Genomic DNA, 25,875 nt, shown 5'->3' with positions numbered 1-25,875 from the left:
ACAGCTGCTGTTTCTGGATCTTATGTTTCCATATAATTCACTCAGGTGATTGGTGATTTGGGGATCATTTAGGCTTGGCTGTCCATAGTGATAGGATCGTCAGTGTCTGTGACCAAAATACCCTTGTTAAACCTGAAGGAGAATGATTGTGTATGTTGAATGTCACTAGAATGTAGCTTCTGGCTTCTGGAATAACATAAATAGTTTGTCTAACTTCACTTATTAATTCTGTCAGGGTGGGATAAGATTAACGTGATTTATTTGAAAGCATGACTGACCCTAAAGTGTTTGGGTTTTATTTTGGATTACTTTGCTGTCATCACATTTTACCCAGTATGTTTGGCTGCTGTCCTGTTTTTACTCTTTGACTTGTGCAATATCATCAACACAATTTATGTTATGTCTGGTCAGAGCCACAGTTGCAACTGCAGATTGAAAAGTATACACAACACTATCACCATGAGTGCCTTTTTCCCCCCAACCCCAACTAAATGTTCAGTGGGACGCACTAGCCCTGACAATAAAGTGAAATGGAGATACAGATGCTGTTAAAATCTTGCTATATGTTTTTATCTTTCTTTGTGGGGTAGTTCTTGATGGTGAAAACATGAACTCTGCAACCCAAGACTCCTCTGGCAGGGGACCTAGTTGGACCCAGGTGCAGAGAGTTCTGTCTGCTCAGCCTTTGGGCCTTTCTCTCTACTGCCCTCTGGAGGGTGTCAGGGAACATTAACACTCAAGGAATCAAGGAGAGCTGGTGACTTGGTGTGGTTACTAGAAAACAAGGTCTCTGGCCTCCCCTGGCCCCATCAGGCTCCTCAGAGCCTGAGCTTGTAGAGGTAGGGAGCAGACAGAGAGAATGCAGGGAAGGTACCGGCAGTGTTGGGATCTTAGGGAGGAAGCTATTGTTGTTTAGAGAATGGGATTCCTTCAAATAGAGCCCACTACATATCGAATCTATCTCTAGGAAAAATTGGTTCCAACAAGGTGAGTAAAATGGACTAGTATCATAAGGCTAGACTGTGATGGATTCAGATTCAAAGTTTAGGTTGGATTGGATCTAAGTAGGGGTATACTTGGGGCCAACTGTCTGTGTCAGCATATGAATTTATTATCTGAGTTTGATAACATTTCACTCTCTGCCTGCTGTAATCATCATGATAATGATATATCTGATGTTCACTGAGTTACCTTGTATGAGTGAGGCCCTGGTTAAGTGCTTTACATGCCCTGCCATCTTGCCAGCGTCCAGTCTCTCTGTGAGGTCACTTACCATTATGAGGTTCCCAGAGGTTGCACAGCTGATAATGAGGCGGGGCCAGCACATGAACCCAGGCAGTCTGACTCTGGCTCCCTTGCTGTGAACAGCTGTGCCATGCTGCATTCTTCCCGCAGCTGCATAAAAGGGCGTGGCACCTTTTAGAAACAGTGAGTTCCGTATGATTGGGGTGCGGGTGGTGGGAGATGAGGCTGAGCCACGCCTTTTGTATATACATACCATGCTAAGTCCTGGGAGGTAGAAAAGAAATCAGGGATTCCTGTCCCTGTCACCAAGAAACTTAAAGTCCTGTAAGACAAATGAGGTAGAACATGGAACCAATGAGACTTTGTTCATATGATAGAACAAGAAAATATTGTCTCTCCTTAAGTATGAGTGGGAAGGGGACTAGAAGGCATTTCTTTGGAGTCAGTCAGTTTAAGCATTCACTTTTGAAAGTTAACAAATTTGCCTTTAGATCTGGGGCTTTAAATCTGGCAGACAAGACCCCTGTCCCTATCATCAGCAGACTTGTCCATACTGAATTTGAAAGAGTTGTCTTCAACAGTTGTCATTAAGGTCTCTAAATAGGTGAACCCCTTAGCCTATTGAACTAACTGGATTTATTTTCCCATTCATTAACATTGAAAAGAAAATCTCTAACCACTGCTTGTTTGATGATCGGCTTGCAACAGGTTGGTTGTATGTGTGTGGGGGGAGTTATGAGCCTGGTTATAATCCTTGGTTTTTGTTTGCCTTATTTCATTCAATGGATGATTCGTGAGTGCCTCCTGTGTGCCAGGTACTGTTCTAGGTGTGGGAATGGAGGAGTGAACAGAACAGGTGGGCCTGGGTTGAGCGGGGCGGGGCGGGGGGGGGGGGGGGGGAAGGCCTTCTCTCAGCGGGGCGGGGGGGAAAGGCCTTCTCTCAGGGAGCTCTCTTTTCCTTCAAGTTCTTTCACTCATGTACATTTCGCAGTTGATACAAAAGAGCCTTTGGTGTGAGTTTCAGGATTTCACATGTTGGGGAAGATACAGTGATCACACTTCCTTTCTCCTTTGCCTCAGCCAGGCCTTTCTGAATAACGGGGGGCGGGTAAGGTGGTGATGTCAGCGCTGCCTGTGGGGAGGCCTGGAGGGTGTGGAGAGGGCAGCGTGTCAGAGTGTACCATCTTTGTGTCAATGGGGAAAGCACGGGGCACACCTGTTTCCTAGTCAGGCAGAACCATCCATGCGGGGATGAGCCTGCCCACCAGCCTGCTGCCTAATCCTGTTGTTGATTGGAGATAACTTCAGCGGTCACAAAGCACCTCATCTCCATGGCAACACCTCTAAATATTCCTGTGGTGACTTGTGCTCTACATTCTGTCTGGATCTGAGCTCTCCTGTGGCAAAATATGCTAGAGATGTTAAAGGTGGGGGGGGGGGAGAAACTCAACTAATATATCTATTCTAAATGACTGAGTCATTTGTTTTGATTACCCGGGTGATTGCCAAATGTTAATTTAAAACTGAAATAGGCCATGAGCTCACTCTGCTAACAATGCTGAGTGTTTGAGCTAATACAGCTTGATAATGAGGGGGCCAGATCCATTGCGGGTGCGAATGTTATATGATAAACAGACATTTGGGGAAATATGCAGAACATCTTGGCAGGTTTCTTAACTTTAAGAGTTGTAAATACAGAGAAGAAGGTGTTACCGTGAGCCATTTCAAAGGAAGTTGACTTTTGGATCGTGAGGGTTTTTTTTTTTTTTTTTTTTTTTAAGAAACTTCTAGCTTTTCTCCTGAAAAGGTAACTTGACCTCTTGCTTCTCATTTTTTCCTAACTTAGGCACATCAGAGGTGGTTATCGGTGTCCCGCCTTCACTGAATACACCCTGTTCTGCACACATCCACTGTGAGGTAAGTTTTCCCAACTGCCACACATTATTACACCAGTCTCCACCTTCTAGTGTGTGGTGTTCGGGTCAACACTGTCCAGAGATCTTATCTGTGTGGTAGATTTTAAGTGTGTTTGTTTTAGTTGAGCTGACCAATGTCACTGCTTACCCTAGATACGAGGTCTCTGGGGATTCCCTTTTCAAGGGTGAAAACATCTCATTTGCTTTTAATTTGGGGGCATGAGAAGTGAATGTGCCAAGCACAGCAGAGTGGCTAGAAGGTCGGCCCGAGGCTACAGATCTGCCTCTGGCACCCTGTTAACAGTAGGGAACAGGAAAGCTGTGTGGAGCAGCTCCTGGGCCGCCCAGTCAGCTGTCAGGACTCTTCAGGCCTGGGGTGAGCCGAGCCAAGGTGTAGGTAGGGCAGCTGCTCGCAGTCTGCCAATTTGGAGCATTTCCGTGGGGTCACCTTAATGTGGGTTGGCAGATCATCTTCTGATTAGGACTAAAGTTCTGAGTGCAGCCGTGTGGGTGTGAGCAGCCGGGCAAGGCCAGTCCTTCCATTTCACATACCCTGGAGAGGCATCCTGCATCCTCCTAGTCCCAGTAGCTTCGGCAGCTTCTGGAGACTCTGTGGTGATGCCAGGTTACTCTTTTCTTTTTTGAGAGATCAGGGATGTTCACCTTTGCAAAAACTGGAAGAAGGGACTTTGCAAGACGGTTCCTCTAGGCACAGTGTGAGGAGCCGCAGTCTTGCTGCTCTCTGGGCCCCAGTCTCCTTATGTTTAAAAGAGCGGTAGTAACATTTGTTGGCACCAGACCACTCAGGATTTCTAGTTTCATCCATCAAAAAGGTTGCTGCATTTCTGCCTTCCCATCGACCCCACCCCATTCCATGCTCTGTCCCACATGCAGTGTAGGGCCTGTCATTTCAGTTAGGGTAGTAGCCTTTGTTTGGAGAAGGTGATGGCACCCCACTCCAGTGCTCTTGCCTGGAAAATCCCATGGACGGAGGAGCCTGGTGGGCTGCAGTCCATGGGGTCGCTAAGAGTCGGACACGACTGAGTGACTTCACTTTCACTTTTCACTTTCATGCATTGGAGAAGGAAATGGCAGCCCACTCCAGTGTTCTTGCCTGGAGAATCCCAGGGACGGGGGAGCCTGATGGGCTGCCGTCTGTGGGGTTGCACAGAGTCGGACACGACTGAAGTGACTTAGCAACAATAGTAGCCTTTGTTACATCTACTTGATACAGAATTTTTCAGAGATTTTTAAATATATATATATATATATATATTCAAATATATTAAACCCTAGATAGAAAATATAAACCCTAAAGATATTAAACCCTAGAGAGTGAACAAGTAGGACAGCTTTTTAGAAATGTTTAATCTGAATGTGATCAATTTCATCAGTTACAGTGGTAGTCAGAGATCCTTCCCTGTTTCTCTCAGCTGCCAGCCATGATCAACTCTTCCATCTTCAGGTTTAAGTCCTGGCATTACTATCAGCCCCAGCCTTTATCCAAAAGGGTTGTTTTCAAACTTTTTTTTTTAAATGATAAAAGCCTGTCCTCAAATAAAGCTTTAGGTCTAACCACAGTAGAGAACACCAAACCAGAACTGCCTTAGCTCAAGTAGGAGGCTGCAACTCTTCTCCAAGGAGCCCTAGGGCAGTTGAAAATCTCTGTTTAAGGAGCCGAGGTTTTTGCTCTGTGCCCTTTCCACAGAAACAAACACTAGATTGTTTAAGGACATACACAGAAAAGCTAAAAACATCCTCCATCAACTGAGTTGGAAATGCTGGCCGGGTGAAACTTGGGCAGTCACATGCATTGTTTGTCCTTACTAATTCCACTGTAGTTTGCAGTCTTGACAAACTTTGTCAGTAAGAAAACGTCAGTAGAAACTAAGTGTACAAGACCGTTTTCTTAAAATGGAACGTTTTAGTTGAAGTCCTTTGAAGGCATATTTGAAATGGTTTTCTGATATTAACAATTCCCCCAATGACATCTTTGACTAAAACTTAACATCTTTGGGTTTTCTTTGAGAGCAGTGAGCTTCTCAATGAGTTAATGAAATAGAATCCATTAAGTTTGCTTCACTGTGACAGAAATCTATGGCATTGATTTTAAAGTAATAGCTCAACAGTCATGATGCCATGGTGTCTTGTGATCTGTTTTCCTTTCTTTTATTCATTCATTCAGCCTTTCTATGGACTAGGTCAGGAATATAAGAGTGAGCAAAACAAAAAGAATGGTACATTTTGGTTTAATAGTCTTCAGAGGTAGGACATCCCTAGATTATTTTCACTTCTGCAGATGAGGAAGCGGAAGCTTGATTTTCCTTTTTAAAATAAATTGCCCAGTATTGAGTAGAACAGTATGGGTTCAGGGTTGCAAACCAAAGTCCCTATCTCCAGTTTGCTCCTTGAGCCTGTGAATTATGCCACCTCCATATGAGCATGTGCAGCTGTGTCTGGGACCCAAATGCCCCCAAAATGAAAACAAATGTAACTGTGTATTTCACACTCTTGTTTTTAAAAGTTTATTTGGAAAAATTGGACAGTTAAGGAAAATGGACCTTGCAGTTTCCACATGAGGATATATTTTGGGTTTCTTTAATGATAATGTATCCTGTTTTATGTTTAGCACAGCGTTTTTCACAGGTTAGCTTTATAATTCAAGAACTTGAAATTGTTCCCTTTGGCTGTCCAATAGGTATGGAATTATGTGGAACACAAACTTGAATACAACATAATTCTTCGTGCATACTTACTTGAGCTGGGTATTCTATGTATTAGTTTTTGTAGCAGAGATAATATTGTCAATTAAGGAAACATTAACTTCACTTCTAGGAAATATTTGTATCATTGACATATGGTCACTTTCATTATCGATTTGGCAGTTTTTAATATTCACAAAACAAAGTTTAGCAGTCATGGTGATTTGATTCGTACCATGTATATTCATGTGACCGCTCTTCTTGGTGCACTAGTAGTAAGCAGGAAAAGCAGCCCAGATGGGTCACACAGGCTTAAAGACTTTGGAAATCTTCTGTCTAGAGCCAAGGTCTCAAGCTGGTGGGCTGGATCTGGCACACAGAGGTGTTTTTTAAAATTTTCAGTGAATTGCCAATCATTTAGAAATTGAGAGATTTCACATTTTTAAAAAAAAAAAAATCCAGATTTTCATCTTCTCTTGAAATATCAGAAGATCTGGCAGCATCGAGCCTGCATTCCTGTTGAGCAATGCTAGGCTGGAGCCAAATAGCTGCTGTATCTTTAGATAGAACATGAGCTCTGAAACTTGCCACAGTGTCCACCACTCTGTTATCTCCTTGACACTAAAGACAAGGGTCGGGTGCCGTTATCTGAATGTCTTACTCTTTTGTAAGGCCTGCTTGGCTTTTACACACATGTGACTCTTCAACCCCAGGTCTATTGCGCTATTGCGACTACAAAGTTAGAGCCATCCTTCCTCTCAAAATAGCAGTGTGTGAATTTTCAAGTGCATACTACGTGATGCTCATTTGAAGGGAATACCTTGAAAGGGTTGAGGGTAAACATCTGATAGGAGGGATAACTTCTGATGGGACCTGATTCAGAGCAGGAGCATCAGTACCATGCCTTTGTTTCAGCATGTAAACTTTTAGTTGCGGATCTCTCTCTGTGACTGGGGATCGAACCCAGGCCCCCTGCACTGGGCAGGTGAAGTCCTAGCCACTGGACCACAGGAAGCCCCGGCTTTTATTTTATATCTTGTTTTTTTTAATTAAGTGCTTCTGTTGAAAGAGCGAGTTATGTTAAAGGTCACAAATCATGAAGTAGGAATTGAAGCTTTGAATTTTATAATTACAGAAGGATATATTTATGAGACTCTTATAGAAACTTATAAACAAGACCACAGAAAATAGTGTAATTATCAAATCCCTGGGAATATGATAACCTTGTAAACTATACAATGATCAAACTCTGGGGACTGCCCAGGTGGTCCAGTGGTTGGGACTCCATGCTTACACTGCTGTGGCCCCAGGTTCAATCCCTGGTTGGGGAATTAAGATCCTGTAAACTGTGCCACATGGCCACACAAAAAAATTTGAAGGATCTCAGAAAGGAAGAGATAAATGGAATCAAATATATAAAAATGTACTGACAGGATAGATCTTAAGTATTCTCACCACACAGAGACAGAGTGGTAACTGTGATGTGGTGGCTATATTAACTTGATAACAATAGTCTTTTCACAGGGTATTCATGTCAAACCATCACATTGTGTTATATACCTTAAATATGTACAGTTTTTGTAATTATGCTTCAGTAGAGCTGGGGCAAAATATTGAAAAGGAAAACAGGCCAGGAAAAGTTTGTAGTGAATATGACAGGATAATTGGTTTCCGTATTGTGCACAGAGTTCATATAGATTGTAAGGCCTGGCATATCGGAGAGGCTCCATCTCTGTTGGCTAAATGAATTCTCCAGTAGGGAGATGGGTAAAAGATATTCACGTTCTATCGCAAAGTAAATGAACACATGGAAAAATGTTTAGCATCACGGGTGTGCAAAGATGAGCATATTCAGATAGCAATGAGGTACATTTCTCATCTGTTAAGTCAACAAAAACAAAAAGGAAACCTGATGCTAATACAGTTACCTTGGAAGCAGTAAACACTTACTCATTGCTGGTAACATTGTAAGTTGGTAAAAAGCTTTTTTGGAACATTATTTGGCAATATATGGCAAAAGTCACAAAGATTGGTACCCCTTGATCCAGTAATCCTATCTGGGGGAAATGTGTCCTAAGAAACAAGCTGTTCTAAGAAAAGAAAAAAGCTGTATGTTATGGATATTCATCACAGTGTTGTTTATAAGGACAAAAATTAGAATTTAAACATCCAACATTAGAGAAATGGTTCATTTAGTCAACAAATAGTTTTAGATAAATAATTATGATACTTCTCTGTAGTGGAATTCCATGTATCTGTTCAAAATTAAAATTTAGACACTTGTGAAGCAGTATGAAAGAATTTGTATAATACAACCTGATTTTTAAAAGTAGGATGCAAAATGGTATATGTGCTGTGGTTATAACCTTGTCAAGTGACATGTACATACGGAGAAGAACTAGAAGGCACTTGGACAAAGGTAAGTAGCACTCTGTTTGAGGTTTTATTTGTGTTGTTATCCTGTTTGTACACGTTAGACATTGAGAGTCTTCAGCTTTTACCTTTTAAGTCAACGCCACATCACAAGCAGTGATGTTTCCATTGATCACACAGTAGGTGTTTAGTACATAATTGTGAAACACAGTGAAGACTCCTGCCCAGGGCCTGAATGCCAAGCTCTGATAGTCTAGTTCCTTCTTGCTTGCTTCATTCCACCATCCCCAGCCTCCCCCTTTTCTTCCTGTGGTCTGTGGCAAGGCATCTTGGTGTCCCATGTGACAAGGTGTAGCTGTCTGTCTCAGAGCTTCTCATTGGAGTGCAGCAGGGCTGGGGGTGGACCTTCACGTGTCCGGATTCTGTGTTCATTGCAGTGGAGCCTTGATGAAGGGCAGCACCCGTTTCAGCTCCTGGTTTCCATCAAAGAAGCAGCAAAACCCCACCTCAGTGTCCTGAGCTTCTCACAGCGCCCCCTCCCCTCCAGCTGTGTTCCCGTCTCCCTGCTCAGTATACTTTTCTCCTTTAATTAGGTCAGTTACTTCATGTCTGTTTTTCTTTTTTTGACATGGTTTCCTCTGGCTGTAGGGCCACATATTTTCCCCATATGTCATTGCCTCTGGAGCTTCGTGTTGCAATCGTTTTTTCAAGGGGAACAGAGAGCACACTGCTGAGGGGGGCTGCTCTTGACTCTTTGCCTGCCCTTTGCCGGCATGAGCATTCCTATTTCTTTTGGGCCTCGTTCTGTTTGGTTTCGTAGTCTTCATCGTCAGTTATGTTTGGACTGAAAGATACTTAAGTAAAAATAACGGTAAAGTCAGAGAGATGTCTGGCAAAGGTGCAGCACATTTGTTAAGGTTGCTGGTTTATTTATCTCCCCTGTCTCCATGGTGACTAAATCCAGGGCTGGGATTTAATGGACTTAATTTTGACCTCTTGTACATCTCTTGACTTTCCCAGCCTCTGATATAGAGAGAATTCATTTTTACCATAAGAGAGAAACTGCCTCACTTTTAGAGAAAAGTGTCTGAATTGGACTCTGGAAAAGTGGTATCTCCAGAGTCTTCGATTCTTCTGCTGTCTTCGTTCAGAGTTCATGGGGCACTTGTAGAGAAAGTGAAGTCTTTTAGATAAACATGCACGTACACATACATACATAAACATGTGCAACATTACCATTGGCCCCAGAAAATACTTTTTTTCAATTAAAATAAAGTATTGTTAATGTGAATTAACTTTCAGTGAGAACTTTTTAAAAGTGACTCTTTTCTAAGAATATTAAATCAATTGGGACATTGATTGGGTATTACAAATTTTTTAAAAAGTATCTCCTTTATCTATTACATCATTCTAAGTCTCAATGCATAGAAATGCTGAAACCATATTTCAAAGTTCAAATGTACTAAACTATAAAGGTTAGGTTTGACTAGGATTCCCACAGAAGAAGTCAGGTTTGGACATTGGAATTCAAATCTAGTGCTCTGTCCATACCCAAATGATGTAAATGCATGGATCTCTGAGCAGTTAAGGTAGGTAGAGTCAAACCATCTTGAAGTTAGTTCAAATCATTTTGTAAAACATTTTATCCTCTTCCGTATGATACTTTGAGACTTACAAGATACTTGAGTTTTAGGAAATTTAATAATACATCACAAATCGAGTCAGTGACATATTTAATGCTGGTGTATAGTGTGTTAGTTTACTCATGGATAATTTATCTATTTGCAAGTCCTTTCATCTTCTCTAGGAACAAACTCACACATGGTAATTTTCTTTAAAACCAAGCAAAGGAATTAGTAAATGATTCATGAGGACTGTACAAAGATGGACAAGAGAAGCGACTTAAGTGCCCTTACATCCTTATTCCTCAATAAAATATTAGTGTTAAAATCTGTCATCAAGTTTAGTTCAAGTCTGATAGGAACTTGTGAATACTTAATGTTTTTATTACAGTTTTTTAACATCATAAAACTCAGTGGATATGGATGTTGTTTTAAGGTTTTCTCCATCATCAACTCTTCTATTAATAGTACGGAGACTTGAGAAGCCAACAACAGATGCTAACTGGTGAAAGAAATCCATACTTGTGAGACGAATGTTGGATACTCATTTAAGTTCTGGGGTTGAAACCTTGCTCAAGTGTCTTACAACCGTGAACTTAGAAAATTTATGACATTAAGGTCATAGTCATATACATTTTATTATGGTCAGTACAATTAGCATAGCTGAGGTCAAAGCTTTTACAGAAGTTAAAATGTTGAGGCCCAAAGCTGTTAACAGTGCTTGCGGAAGAAGAGCAAGCACTTTTATCCTCATCACTGTCCACATCAACATCATGATCATCATATCATCCTTGTGTGTTGAAAGCCTACTATGGAGAACTGTGCTTATTTCCTCGTGTCTTTAGTTCTTAATGTTTTACTTTTGTTTTAATGGGTCTAAAGATGAAATCAATTTAAATTTAAAAAGGATGAAATATATTAAAATGTGTTTGGAATGGTAGCCTCATTCTGCTGTCCTATCGGCCAGATAATTCCTTCTTTGTATAGCATGTCTCACTGAAGGATCTCCATCTGATGGGTGAACATTTAGTTTCTGTACCAGTTCTTCACCTAAGTAGGAAAGCAGTGGTCCTTAGGTAGTTTGGTGAGAATTTGTGGTCTTTCCAAGACTATGGAAACCTCTAAAGCCATGTGATATGTATGTGTTATGACCATTTTTATAGCTGCCTTGTGCATGCCTGCTAAGTCGCTTCAGTCGTGTCCGACTCTTTGTGACCCTGTGGACTGTAGCCTGCCAGGCTTCCTCTGTCCATGGGATTCTCCAGGCAGGAATACTGGAGTGGGTTGCCATTTCCTCCTCTAGGGGATCTTCCGCAACCCAGGGATCGAACCTGCGTCTCTTATGTCTCCTGCACTGGCAGGCGGATTCTTTACCACTAGCACCACCTGGGAAGCCCATACCTGATTCAGGGGTATGAATTAATAATTTCCCTAAGATATTCCAAGTGTTTCTTTCCCAGAACCAGTGGAGTTTTTCTGTGGATTCTGGTGAGGAGTTTGTGTACATAGTAGCAGTGTACGTGGCTAGGGGATTCATAATCCATAAGTGTGTTTATTCACTAAAGTAGGTTCAGATGCTCACTCAGAGCAACCTGCAGGTGTCCATATAATATACTTCACTCTGGAATGCTGCAGCATGCATATCATTATGTGGTTGCAATTTTGAAATTCTTAGACCTGCTATGGGATTTGCTAAGATTCTGACACTTTGGTGGTGGCTAGGAAAAGATGTAAGTTGAATGTGAAATAAGCTCCATTTTCAGACTCAGGGGACTTTTTGTTTATTTTTAACTACCAGCAAGTGAAAAGCACTTCATATCGCTGCCCTTTATCTCCCACATTACACGGTCACATTATTTGTAGTGTTGAAATTTGTAAGGCCCGTGTAGGAAATAAGAATTGAGGGTCTTGTTTATAAGTGTAAAACTGGAGAATTGGTGTTGAGGATAGTGGGGCAGGAGGTTTGAGTTAAATACTGTAAGTGATGAGGAAAGGGATTCTGAAACAGGAAGTTACCAGCATGATAGCATTTTATAAAATCTTGAGAGGGTTCCGTGGCTGTTTATATTACCTAAGGATGGTAGATTTTATAAACACTAACTACAAATAGAAGGTCCTTCTAACCTATTGGTTTTCACATATATTCCATGGAACCCTATAACTCATAGAGATGTTTCAGAGGTTTCACCAACATTTGAATTAGATTTTTTAAAGTGCATCGAACTATTTTAAAGACAGTAAAAAAGCAACAGACACCCTCAACTATGTTTCATAGTAAATTTTGACATACACGAGAATACTTACTGAATGACTTTAAAATAAGTAAAGGTTATTAATGTCAGCTTAAAATAAAATTTTGAATAACACTTATCTGTCATCCATCAAAGTCAGGATAATATTTCTGTTGTGGGAATAAAGACAAAAGGTCTTCAGTGAGACCATTACACTAAAGCCATGTGTTAGGGTATCGGCCTGCAAAAGCTGAAGTTACATTTTGGTTTCCAGTTACTGTGAGCACTTATCCATCTGTTATATTTAGATTTTTTTTTCTAGTACCTTTAGGAATCTGGAAACAGATGAGTACTGCTTTCAACTTGAAACCACCATAAAAGGGGAGAGGTAGTCAAGAGGCTGGAGGCGGGTTCCAGTGTCATCCCTCAGATGGGGCCGTGTGAATGGATTAGGGAACCTTTCGAAAGGTCTCTCTCTTGGCCCATAGCTCAAAGTGCTCAACACAAGTTTGAAAATGTGTGGGTGCAAAGTACAGTTCGTTAGGAGATTTTCAGAGCTTCTTTGATGATGCTCAGAAAGCCTTACAATGGCTCTGACTTTCTTTTGCTTGGAGGATGCCTTACTCACTTTGGTCCTTTCGTTCTGGGTTGGACCACATTCTCTGCCTGTAGTCTAAGCCAGTACCTGCCTTGTTTATCACTGAAGTTGAGTTTTTTTTTAAGTGTTTGCTTATCTATTTTTATGTTCTGCTAACATTTTATTATGAAGATTTCTAAGTTGCAATGATGCTGTGAAGAACACCTGTATCCCCAGCCTCTGGAGTGTGCCGTTAGCATTTTACTCTGCTTGTCTGATGACATATCTAGTCATCCCTCTGTCTGTATCTACCAGTCCAAATGACTTCGGGATGCATTTCCAAGAATATGTGGTAGATTTCACCAGTCAAGTAAGTTCATGTATTTTACATACTTTGAGTCTGGCTTTTCGAACAATATACAAATATGCCTAAAGTGGCATAGAGTCCCGTGAAAGAAGATGTCGAATAGATGCCCCACTTTTACTGGGCAAAAAAATTAGGAGCCTTGTTTTAAAAGTCGCACATTTTCTGAAATTCCGGCATGGAGTTGGAAAAGAATACTGGTTTATTTTTAAATCTGGACTTTTTTGTGACTCAGACATTGCTGACCCCTGATAGAGAAGGGGGGGGTGTATGCTTGTAAATTTTGTTTTCATCGTTGAGACAAGAGCCAAATAACTTCCAGTTCTTACAGAGAGGCAGGATATCATCTTTAAAAATGTTTTAAAAAATACATCAGTGTTGATCAATCCAACAAAATCTGTTGCATTTGGAAAACAGGGAAACAATTAACTAAGGACTAAATTTGCTCTCTGCTAGATCCTGTCCCAAACCCTGGTGTCAAGGTGTTAAGTGCAAATTATTAAAAAATACTCCTGTTACAATTGGGAACACTGAGACTGGGATGGAAATGAGAGGTTTTCAGTGTGGCTTTTGCCCCCTTGATGTGGAAAGCACGCCCTCTGTCCTTGCAAAGCTGCATTGTTGTTCTTTTTATTCTCAATCCCCAGAATCCCATCCAAACACTCTCCCTTGACCCCAGGGTTGGCTGGGTATATTTCCTTCTGGAAGCCTTCCCTTGCAGTCCTGAGTTAGCTGGCTGAAGAGCCCTTAAAAGTATTTCCAAGGAGTTGGGCCCCCTCCCTATAGGGTCTAATCCCGCAGTTTCCACTTCAGTTCCAGCTGCTGTTGCCTGGGTAGAAGCAGATCTCTTCGATGCTTCCAAGCTGTGAAACTTCCAAGAAAAATTTAATGTTTAAGAATAAAAAGTTAGGATTGGGGATGTGGGTGAAGAACTGGCTGGTTAGATATATCTTAAATGTGTCAGAACATGGATTTTAAAAATTACCTATAGGGAGTTGTGAAAATTTAAGCAATGCCCTGAGACAGACACACGACTTCTTGAAAACCTATTAGAAGTCCTTAGCACCGTGAAAGGATAATGCCCTTTGGTCTTGGAAGAGACTTATTAGGTTGCAAAGTTTTGATTCCTCTACTACTTACTTGCTCTTTGATCTAAGACTTTCATAAGCTCTGATAATAAAACGGATTTACTGTATATGGTGTAGTAGAGAGGTTTAAAACTGTATCTAGTTTCTGTTATAATTCAAGTTTTTGAATGATTACTATTAATCTGATTTAATTTTGTTTGAAAACTGTTGTTTTGTATATGAATACTTTATATTCTGTCATATGTACAGAGCCACTCTGGAGTAAATGACATGTCCACAAAACAATTTAGAAACTTCATTTCCTGACTGCAAAACAGATGTTCAAACCACATAGAAATTGATTAGACTCTGTACCTAGCAGGAAGGTGGAAAGCTTCTAGATTTATGGGGACAGGTGACAGTATGAGCTTCTATTCTTAGTTTGCCCTTGCTCCCCTCTCTTAAGGCAAGACAGTTAATCTTTTTAACATCTCAGTTTATCCATCTGTAACACCTGTACTCTTCTTTCATGAAAACAGTACCTGGTTTATATTTGATAGCATTTGAGGACTTGATATAGAAAGTGGCATCAAGGCACAATTACTCTGTAGAAATTATTCATATGTTGAATGATAATCTTGACAAATAACTAATTACTACATTTAGAAAGTTACAACCCTGGAGGGAATTGATATTTGATATTGTTGTCCTGTGTGTTCTAAGTTACCATCATAACAGTAGGAAAATAAACCCTGTTTTGGCTGTGTTACAAAGGGATTAACTCACTTCTTCAAGTGGTTACTAAATCTCCAGCCCTCTGACAACAAATAAAAAGTGCTCCTTGTTTTATTTAATTTTTCTGGGAAAAAAAGTCTTCTGACCAACCTTGGCTTAATTTTTTCTGGAGAAAAAATTGGAGAAAAAGTGGAGAGCTTTCCATGTTGTTCTGTTTGTAAAGAATGAAGGATAAACCATGTCAGTTACTTAAAGCAACTTAAAATTACCCTCTACAAATAGGCAGAGGAGTATGCTTTTGATTTTTAGATCAAAGCAAAGAACCAAGATTATGTGGAACTTGCTTATTATATATTTGTTTCCTGATACTTGTGCCTTTACAAAGAATCAAATATTAACTATATAGCAAGAGGATTAAATAATTAGACCCTAAGGAAAACTAGAATACCCGTATGCTTGTTTTCTAAATTCTGTATCCTTGGAAGCTTTGGGCTAACATGAGAGAAGGAGAATGAATCCTTACCAGTCCTTTTGCAGTGTTCTGCTACTAGATTTTAGTGGTGTATAAATGTGTGTTTACTATGAAATTTTTATAAGTCATGTGAAAAATGAAATCCACTTGAAAAATTAAAAGACACTATCTACTTAGGTCCAAAGCCTGATTTTTATATATATTTTTCTTTTACAGATTTTTTTATACTACTTTTCAGTTCATATAGTACTTGAACACACAGGATTTAATTTGGTTCCTAAAACAGTCCTGTAGGGAAGGCAGGGAAGGTTCATGTCCCCATTTTATTGATGAGGAAGAAAAACTAAATTGGCTTGTGATCAGATAAACAGGGGGTTTTTGATTCCGTGTCTATTGCCCATTCATTGAGTTACAAAGCAATGAAGCCAACCAAATAGTCACTGTTCTGTGCATTAAATGCAAGCTTAAAATGAATTTAATTTTTATAATGTTGTCTTCATTTATTTTGACAAACATAACTTGTAATTGATTTTGCACCTGCTAAAAACTTTCAAAATTAAACGTCCTTTTTCACAGTTCCTGAATTCATCTTTTCTCTGTATACTCCCTTGTCCAATGTAGTCATTTATATAGCATATTTTAGCATTTATTTATGATCTTAAATAAGTAGACAGCTTGAAGAGAATTAAATTAGTTTGTTTTTGTGATTTTTAGTATACTCCTGGCCCTCCACACTGACCTGCCACAACACCGAGACTGAGGATCCCTGTTTTAACATGTAACAAAAATCACTGGTAGATGTACGTTTTAACTAGTTGCATATATTATGCTAATTTATAAGCATTAACCCCCTTTTCCTGAAACCCAAAGAGTTAATTTTGTAAATGTTCACTATGAGATTGGAGTGGGAGTGGGAGTGATATTTCTTTTTCTTGTTTGTCGAAGAAACAGGAACAATCTAAGTTGGTAAGTCAGTGACAGAGCACGAGTCACCTGCCTTCTGTTAGTTATGTGAACTTAAAAAAGCAAGTGCCCATTTCAGAAAAGACTAACTTTTGAGATGATAGGCATCAAGTCGCTCTTCTGCTTTACAGAAGGGACACTCACAGGGTCCATTTAAAGCTCTGATGCAGAACTGGAAAATCCCTGACAGGTTTCCATAAGGAAGGTGTGTGGTGTTGCTTTCTGGGCGGGCAAGGTGAAGGTCAGCCATGACTCAGCCGCACCGGCTCTGGCTCAGTGCTGAGCATGGGCTCCTGTGCCCAGCTCAGCTGGCTCCAGTCCAGCTTCTCCCCAGCTGAGAAGCCACCTTTTGTTTTGTCCAGTAGATAAAGAAGAGAACGTGAACCTGTGAAAGGCAAATACCATGTATACTTTATACCTTTTCTGCCTGAAGAGTTGATGAACACTAAAGTGCCTCCTCAATCTTGAAGGATCACATCTTGGTTGTCACCGGTGTCTCACAGTGCGGCACTGCACCGCAATGAGCACATGTGTATGTTGTCAGGATAAGTGTTTGACTCAGTTTATTGTCTTGTAACTCATTGGCCAAGCATCGTGGTTTGGTGCAAAGAGCACTCAACTTGGAATCAAAAGCCACTTCCTGTCTGGGTGGCTTTATTAGCTGAGGGTAACCTTAACGTAGTTGGCATGGGATTTCCAAGTGGCATCTTCTTTGCCTGAACAAAAATAATCTGCCTTTTCAGTAAGCTTTGGTGGGTGCTGCCTGATCCACTTGAGATCTCTTCAGCCTTTTCCTTCCTGTCTCTTTCCTTGTAAATAAATCACAACGCTGCTTCTTTTAATGCAAGTTGACCCTTGGTATTAGAGAAAGGCAGTTTGATCAAACTCACCAATTTCTTTAGTTGATTCATCCCATCATTTTAAACTTTGCATATCTCTTACATCAGTGTTTGTAATAATAGACTTGAAATAACATATATCTATCTGTAATGAACTATAATTGTGGTCCATCTTCACAGTTGAATACCATATACATGTTACAAAAGTCGAGGCTCTTTAATAATATGAAAATATAATAATATATTATATATATTGAATAATATATTGAAGAGGAAAGGTAAGGTGTAGAAGAGTATGTGTACTGTATCATTGTTATGTTTTTTAAAAAGAAAAAATGTGCATGGCTGTCTATGTTTCATATGCCCAGTATCTCAGGAAACATAATACACCAGTATCGTTCATTGGTTCCTGATGGAGAAAGGGGAATAGGTGTCTTGAACAGGCAGGGAAAAAAATTTTCACTATATCCTCTCTTCTACCTTTTTGTCTCAATATGTATTAAAAAGGAAAATAAATCCACATGCAAAAACAATGTTCACAGCAGTATTATTCATAATAGCTACAAAGTAGAAGCAGTTCATGTCCATCAACTGGTGAAAGAATGAATAAACAGGCTGTAGGATATCCAGACAATGGGGTATTATTCAGCATAAAAAGGAATGAAGTACTGATACATGCTACAACATGGATGAACCTTGAAAACATGCTAAGTGAAAGAAGGCAGCCACAAAATTTTTGGTCATACATCGTATGACTCCATTTATATGAAAATATCCAAATAGCCAAATTCCCAGAAACAGAAAGTAGATTAGTGGTTGCCAGGGGCTGGGAAGAGAGGGAATAGGGGGTGATAAAAATGTTCTGGAATTAGATAAGGGTAATGGTTGCACCACTTTATGAACATACTAAAACCCACTGAAGTGTACACTTTTAAAATGATTAATTTTATGCTGCATAAATAGTATCTCAGTAAATAAAATAAAAAACAACTTGGTGAAGTCATAAACGTGGAAACTTTGAGTCACTGTGAACATATAAAGCAAGAAACTTTGAAGTTTCCACCAAAGAAATCTTTCTGTTGTAAAATATTTTATGTAGCATTGCTGATAACACTGAAAAACTTCATATCCTTAGCTACTTTCACTAATACCCACCAGTGATCTTTCTGTTTTCTAGTGGAGCATTGTTAACCCCGATGAAGTCCTGGTTGATAGAATTTTAAGCAAAATTACTAAAGGATTTTCAGTTATATGGGATTGAGAAATGGTGGCTGCAGGCATTCCCCACTCCCTGCCGCTAAGAAAGGGATGGGAGGTTTCAAAGAAGCCTCAGAATCTTTGGAGAAGTCTGCCCTTCCTCTCCTCACAGCTGGCCTCAGAGCAACCCCTGCCCCTAGCCTGCCTCCCCAGTGAGCCACTGAGCCACCACTTCTTGGGTTCTCTGGGCCATGTTGAGCCACAGGGTTTGAGGAGCCCTTTCTAATAGGAGGGGCTTAGCTTTGGGGCTCTGGGGTGAGATTGGTGGACCTGACAGTGTGACCTCTCTTCCCCTAGTCACCAAGTGTTCATAGGTGCTGGGCCATCGCCATCGCAGCATCAGCCTCTCCATGGGTTGGTCAGAGAAGTCTCCTGTCAGTCTTCCCCACTCCAGGTGCTTACACTTGAGCTCATCTTGGGTTGGGCACAGCAGGGTGACCACAGTCTATCCTGGCTCAGGGATGGGTTAAGACAGTGCAGTCTCAGCTCTGCCACTTCTGAGACCTTCGGCCTGAGTGTACTCACTCAAGCGAAGTCTCCCCACAAGCAGCCTTACCTCGTCTTGTAAGTGGCTTAAGAAGACCATGTCTTCAGATGCGTGTCTTTGGCATTCATTCTGAATGAACTCACATGATCCAAAACTAAGCTGTGGTTCTTGGAGTACAGGCAGCCTCCTCTTGTTCATCTTCATAAGCAAACTGAAGATCAGAGATGTGAGCCACAGGGGGCATATCTCATTAATTCGCCTCATCAAAGCAAGGACTTTTTGATCATGTAGGAAGGTCTGATCATCCACTGGGCTCACTAGGCCCTTACATGTAGGTGGGACATGGGGAAGATCCTTCCCCAGCCCGAGACTGAGCAGGGGACCTAGATCTAGCGGGTCGTGTCTTTTCACTAGAGGATCGAAAGAGCAGAGTTTCAATCTCCATAGGGCTCTGTCATCTGTAAACCTCCTTGAAAACATGGGAGGGACAGTTCTCCCCCTGGACGGTCCTGCTGCCAGAGACTGATTCCTCTGAATTCCTAAGACTTTCAGAATTGCTCTTGGTGGCCTCAGTCATTCTCGGGTCCAGAATCCTTGCAGCTGGGCTCTTGGCCAAGATCCTGAGCTCTTATCTTTTTTTCCACATATCCCCTGTGAATTGAAGATACATTCCTCTTTTGCAGGAATCTGCTTCTTGGAACATCCGTATTTTTAGAGTGAAATTGAATAAATAAAAATAGGTTGTACTTGCTGTGTCCTAACCACTGTTCTAAATGTTGCCAGTATTTACTGTTTCATTTTGCATGACAGCCCTGTTAAGGTTAGGTACTCTTGTTATCCCCATTTTAAAGATGAGCAGACTCACAGAGAAGTTAGCTAATACGTGCTCGCACACAACCACTAAGTGGAGGAGGCAAGAGTCAATTGTAGACATTCTGGCTCCACAGCCCATGCTCTTAGCTACTATGCTGTATTCCTTTGAAACTTTAAAAAACATAACCCCATATTAAACTCAGGGCAAATTCTATGTTGTCTGTCTTAGAACAATGTTATTTGCTCAAACAATCTCATATAAAATTAAGACTTGATTTTCTTTTGTGGAAACCTTCCAAAATAGTTATGGTGTGGTCTGAACCATTTCATCCGAGTCCCATTGAGTTCAGTGATCGCCATCACCATTCGTTTGGGTTTTCCTGCCTCTGACAGCCTGGTCTTGTTTACATTCAGTCTGTATTCATATGCTTGTTCTCTTTGATTAACATACCACTGGAAAACTAATGAGGTTTGGGGTTTGAGGTAAACGCGATGGAGGCTTCCCGAGTGTGTGACCTGTGGTGGCTTCTGCCACTCTAGCTGTGGACTCCTTCTCAGGCTGTGTTGGCTGGACCTCGTGTCACCATCATTCTCTTTGTGTGCTGGCCGCCAAGTGAGGCTTTCAGTCTTCTAGAACCCCATTTGGCCCTACTGCCTGACACACTCTAAACTTCCTGAGTGATGCTCAGATCATGGCTGGAAGCCTGTCCTGCCCCTGTGCTCTCACACTCACTTCTGGGCACCATGACCAACTCCAGAGAATCACTCGTGTTTGCAACTTTGACCCTGAATTGTGGGGCTTCCCCGTTTGAGAGTTGAAAGCACCGATGCATAATGAAGGGATGCAGTTATTCCAGTCCTTTGATGCCTGAAGACAGGTTGTATGTTACTAGTGAAGATATCACACCCTGAAGCAGGTGTGATCATACCTCTGGTCCCAGGTAGCAGAGGTAAGAGTAAGAAGTTGGAAGCTTATTTGATTTGCTGTTCTTTCCTGTTATATATATTAATCAGCTGGCTAAATTATAGGCCAGGTTCATGGAATGTTTAGCTCTCAAGCATCTATCAGAGGCTTGAAATGTCCATAACAGGTGGGGGCTTGGTAAATGCCAGGACTTAGCATGATTGAAAGGGTGTTTTGAGTCATGGCACATGGCAACATGGAACTAAAACAGATATATCACAAGTGGCTGGTAGAAATAGACTGGAAGAGAATTTTAACACCTAAAATATGACAAAGATTTGTCCTTACGAGCTTCTCAGTTTCATGAAGTGTTCATTTTCCTCTGATCAAAATGCTGTGTTTGTATTCTAGATTTCCTTCTAAAACTCTTTCTGATTTTTCTCACTTCCTCTTTATTTCCTCTTTTAAATGACACTTCAAATATATATATTTAAATCTGAGATCATCATAGTGGCTCACTTTGAAAGTAATTTCTTCACTGTTGTCCTGATGATGTTTTCTGGTTAGAAGGCCACAGAAACATCTCTGGGATGTGGTTAGGATAGTTCCTACATCTTGGTGAGAGTGTAGGAGCAGTATGGGAAGGGGCAGACTTTGGGGACAGGAAACATTTAAAACTGTTACTAATCATGGAGTGACATTTTAAAAAATCAAATGGCAGAGGCCATGGCACGTGTTGAAATGCTTGATCTGTGAGTCTTTCATGGAAATTTTCTGAGCCCTGGTGAATTGTGAAATGAACAGGCCTTCACGGGAGTGAATGAACATTTTCAACGTACTCTGCTAGTGCCAGGGTCTTCTGTTCCATGTATTTTATCTCACTTATAACAGATCTTCCCCTTTGACAGCCACCCTTTCTTGAGCGAAAGCTTCCCCTTTGGGGAGGAAAAATTCCAGGTTTGCTTTCATTTGGATCTTACCTGATATAATTGCCCCTTGTATGGTTCTGGGGTCCCCTTGTTTTATTCTTTGACCGGTTGTGACACTTAAGCAGTGACTTTGCAAAATTTGGCTTGTCAGTAAGAAAAAGTACTCTTCTCACCCTAAAGATTGACAGGAACATGAGATGGCAGAAGTTGTCCTGGCCTTTTTCTGGCAAGAGCACATAGGACAAGAAATACTCTGGAGAGCGCAACATTGAATCACACCACGTCTCAGTGCATGACTGGGTGCCTTAATCTCGCGGTTGGAGTCGCTCGGGAAAATTGTTGGCGGAGGGACTGGGGAGCCTGACAAAGTTAAAACTTGCAGTGTATTAATGTGTTAGTAGCAGGCATGGGGAGAAGAAGAATGGAAGAGAAAAATTAAGGTGAAAATAGCGATAGGTTCACAAATACTCCATTTCAGGCTGTTATTAGCCTGTTGTCTCTGGCTGGACTCACGGCCAAGTAACTAAACCGGAGTAAGTTTTCCGATGGATGGGGAATACATGTAAATCCATGGCTGATTCATGTCAATGTATGACAAAAACCACTACAATATTGTAAAGTAATTAGCCTCCAACTAATAAAAATAAATGAAAAAAAAAACTATGGTAAAGGGAGAAGGATCATCACAAGCCAAGCCATGAGTGACGAACTCCCAAGGTGTGGGCCAACTGGGTCACTGAATTCGCCATGTTTGACTCTTAGGTTGCACCCCTTTGAACTTTGGAAGTTTGATCCTCCCAGAGTTGTTTGTGAGGTAGAGATTCTGAGGTTTGATTGCAGGGTGAGAATCCTCATGAACGTGATTCCACCTGACCTTACCCTCATCCCTATTTCTCTCTCAGCTTGACATGTGGGATCCCATTAAAGGGGCTCAGTTGTTGACATCTCAGAAGAACCTTGTTATAAAGCTCCACTCTTCCCCACACTGCCTCTGCCTCCCAAGCGCCCCATTGATTCCCTGATCACCCAGAATCATGAATGACCTCAGCAGGGCGGTGGCCTCTCCCCATCCAATGCACCTAAGCTGTCCTTTCAGTCCTGTGCCAGTGTCCCTTTCAGCTCTCCTCTCCACGCCCACTGCCCAGGGTGCCTTCATGAAGGTCATCCTCCTGACATCTCAGGGGGGAACCACCGTTCCCTGTCAGAGCCCCTCCCTGCTTCTGGAGTGAGTGAGTGAGGAAGTGAGGCGGTGTGTACTATGGCTGCCTTGTCTATACGCTCCCGCCCACTCTGGACTGCATCCTGCCTCTGGAGCTGGCCTCACTCTTCTCATACCTTTGCTCACACTGTCCCCTTTCTTGGAATGCCCCCTCCCCTGCTCTGAGCGCTGCAGTCTCCCCCATTCTTCAGGGACCAGGGCACATATCATCACAGCCATCTAGCCTTGTCCAGTCCCCTGAACCCGATGTGATCTCTGACTGTGATAAATCTTGATACCACTTTTCCATCTGTCTTGTACTCAGCGCGCCATGCCTTGCCTGCTAGTCATCTGTATGTTGATCTTGGTACACTGCAAAGGAAGGGCTGTCCCTCATTCTTTGTGACCAGCAAAATATCTTGCACTGCACAGTGAGACATGTGTTCAGGAAGTGTTATAAAATCAACGAATGGATGGGGTGGTGTTATCTACAGCTGGAGCCAAAAGTAGTTTAAATGTAAATGAAGAGTGGTTGGATGACAGGAGTGTGTAGCTAACCTGAAATGGTTCTTGGGTTCTCCTGTGAGAGGAGACTTAGACATTGTGATGCCCAACACTCACCAAAAAATCATCCTGATGTTTGCTGGAGCAGGAGAGGCTGAAAGGCCTGAAACATGGCCTTCAGATGCTAAAGAGATTTGTTCATCAAACACCAACCAGCTCCACCAACAGTTCATGAAGGTGCTTTGTAAACACTGCAGTGATTGTTAAGGATGTTGGCACACATCATGCTGTTAATATGTAACAAAGGTGGCTCAGACGCTGAGTAACTGTCAAGGTTTCTGAACCACTGAACCACCTGTTCTTCTTACTGAGAAATTGATTTTCACTCAGCAAAAGGCCTTCTATGTTTTGGTTTTGTGAAAGTTGTAGCTTTGTGACTTGAGGACATGGGAAGTGGGGACAGATGTCAAAGCAGATGGTGGTCATACCTCATGAATTTTTTAAGGCAGAGTTCACCTTCTTGGTGTAAACTGTGACATAATGCTGTTGTCATTGCCCCAGTTCCCAGCTCACTCTGGCTTGTTGAGTTGACTAATTAATGAATGTTCAGAAAGCAGTTCTCTTGCTTCTGTGTTTTCTCTTGTGTTTCAGGCAAAAGAGATTTAGGTGTATTTGCTTATTTTATATGGCTCTTGGTCTGTCTGTATTGTGTTGCCACCTTTGATGAGGACCAGGTGGATAAAGGAATTACTCTTCTTGCTCAAGGTCCTGGGGGCCCAGTGTCTGGGTCACTGAGCTTATTGTTCAGAGCAAGCCAGACAGACATTTAAAAATACCTTAGCTTTACCTAAAAATACACCTCACTAAAATTGAAAATTTAGGGTTAGTAAAGGTTAATCATCTGATAAAATAAGAACATTTCCTCTGAGTGAAAAGTTTGAGTTTGTATTACGGGTGCGGCATAGTTCAGCCTGCCCAGTCTCCCTGCCAGAATGCAATCAGCTGAGATAAGAAGGAGGCTGTGGAGGCATGGCGGGAGGGCAATGTCACTTCCCCTCTTTCCCCAGGCTTTTTTTTTTTTTTTTTTTTTTACACTAATGTGTAATACATCTGCCTGTACCATCTGGGACTTTATTGTTATGTCATTCGACAGCCAACTAGGAATTATTGGTAGTTTTTGTTAACTTTTAGAAAAACTTCTCTTTAAATATTTGAAGAGCATAGTGAAGTGAAGTCGCTCAATCGTGTCTGACTCTTTGCAACCCCATGGACTGTAGCCCACCAGGCTTCTCAGTCCATGGAATTTTCCAGGCAAGAGTACTGGAGTGGGTTGCCATTTCCTTCTCCAGGGGATCTTCCCATAAGAACCACAAAACCCATTGGTTTATTCGTCATGAAGCATGTATTGCTTACCTGTGGGATCGGGGAATAGGAAGCCAAGTAAAGCATGACCCTGGCCCTTTGGCCTGTGGGGCGGAAGGGGGGATGCATGAATAGAGTGAAACCAGTGACAAGCACTAGATGAGACATGGCATGACCCAGAGTGAAGGTTGTCTCCTTTTCTTAAACTTCAGTGGCCAAGGCCACTTTTTAGGAATCCAGGTGGGACTACATCTCCGTTTCATATGTGTCTTGATTAATGCTTCTCATGTCTTTAAATTCACTTTTTCAACACACATCTTTCATGCGGAGCAAATTGGGGAAGAGAGTATGGAGAGTGGGGTGGGGAGCATGGTTGCTGTTTTAAACAGGGTGGCCAAAGAAGATGGCACTGCAAAAGTGCCTTGGAGCAAAGCCTTAAAGGAAGCGAGGAGCAGCCATGAGAGGCTCTGTGCTGAGGGAATGGCTGGGGGGACCTGAGGTGAGGTGTGTCTGGAGGGCGTGAGGCTGAGGGGGGCAGGGATGAGGCCAGAGAAGGGTCAGGACAGAGGTGGGGGACGGACTCACAGACCGTCCTTAGGACCTCGGCTCCTCCTGGAGCTCCATCCCAATGACCAGCCTCCAGCCAGCGGATAGCCTTTGAAGCCATTAGAGCATGTTAGGATGCCATGTCTTTGTCCCTATTTCTACTTTTACTGTCCCTGACAGTGAAAAGCAAGAGATTTTGTTTATGGGACAGTGTCTTTTCCTTGGTGTCCATAGTAGGTATATATGCGTGTATGCCGCTCCCTCCTGCCCCACGCTGACACTAAGGAGATACGTGGCTAGAATTGCCCTCTTCAGTATCCTGCTGATCTCTGGTGCAGACCAAGGAGGACAGAGATAATGCCCTTTATCTGTATATTCTTCATGTCTAATCCCTTTTAATTACACTGGTAGCCTAAGTTTATCTCTTATAGTTACTTTTATCATTAACAGCACAAAACCTCTCCAGAAGACCAAATGCAAGCTCTTTAGGCATATAAAGTGGATTAATGAGGGTGGCTCAGCGTTAAGGTATGCCAGGGCTGAGTCCAAATTTTATTCCGGTACAGGGATCACTTTCTATGTGGCCTTTCTGGCTCTGGAGCTAATTTGGATGCTGAGTAGCCCCACAGGTATTTATATGTAGTGTTTGGTATTTTTACTGGGTCCTATTCTTCTCCCTTGGATCACCTAAAATGGTTAAGAATTTTCTAGTGGGATTAAGGTTGTGATCTCTGGGGAGGGGTGGGCCATCTGCTCTTGGTTATTTTTG

At 41.7% G+C, this 25,875-nt stretch overlaps 1 protein-coding gene across 5 annotated transcripts in view; it reads left to right on the top strand.

Annotated features, from left to right (window-relative positions):
* FHL1 (four and a half LIM domains 1) overlaps positions 1-25,875 on the top strand; it is a 56,592-nt gene that overhangs the window by 18,764 nt on the left and 11,953 nt on the right. For 4 of the 5 annotated variants that reach the window (XM_070463277.1, XM_070463280.1, XM_070463278.1 and 1 more), the window contains exon 2: positions 3,092-3,162. The gene's annotated coding sequence lies outside the window, so the exon portion shown is untranslated. Of the gene's footprint in view, positions 1-1,330; positions 1,429-3,091; positions 3,163-25,875 lie in introns of those variants that run through there. The other variant, XM_070463279.1, reaches the window with a different exon arrangement.

This window comes from Odocoileus virginianus, unplaced genomic scaffold (assembly GCF_023699985.2).
Source record: "Odocoileus virginianus isolate 20LAN1187 ecotype Illinois unplaced genomic scaffold, Ovbor_1.2 Unplaced_Contig_1, whole genome shotgun sequence".
Taxonomy (NCBI): domain Eukaryota; kingdom Metazoa; phylum Chordata; class Mammalia; order Artiodactyla; family Cervidae; genus Odocoileus; species Odocoileus virginianus.
The sequence above is the reverse complement of the archived record's forward strand: the minus strand, read 5'-3'. Positions and strand labels throughout refer to the sequence as shown.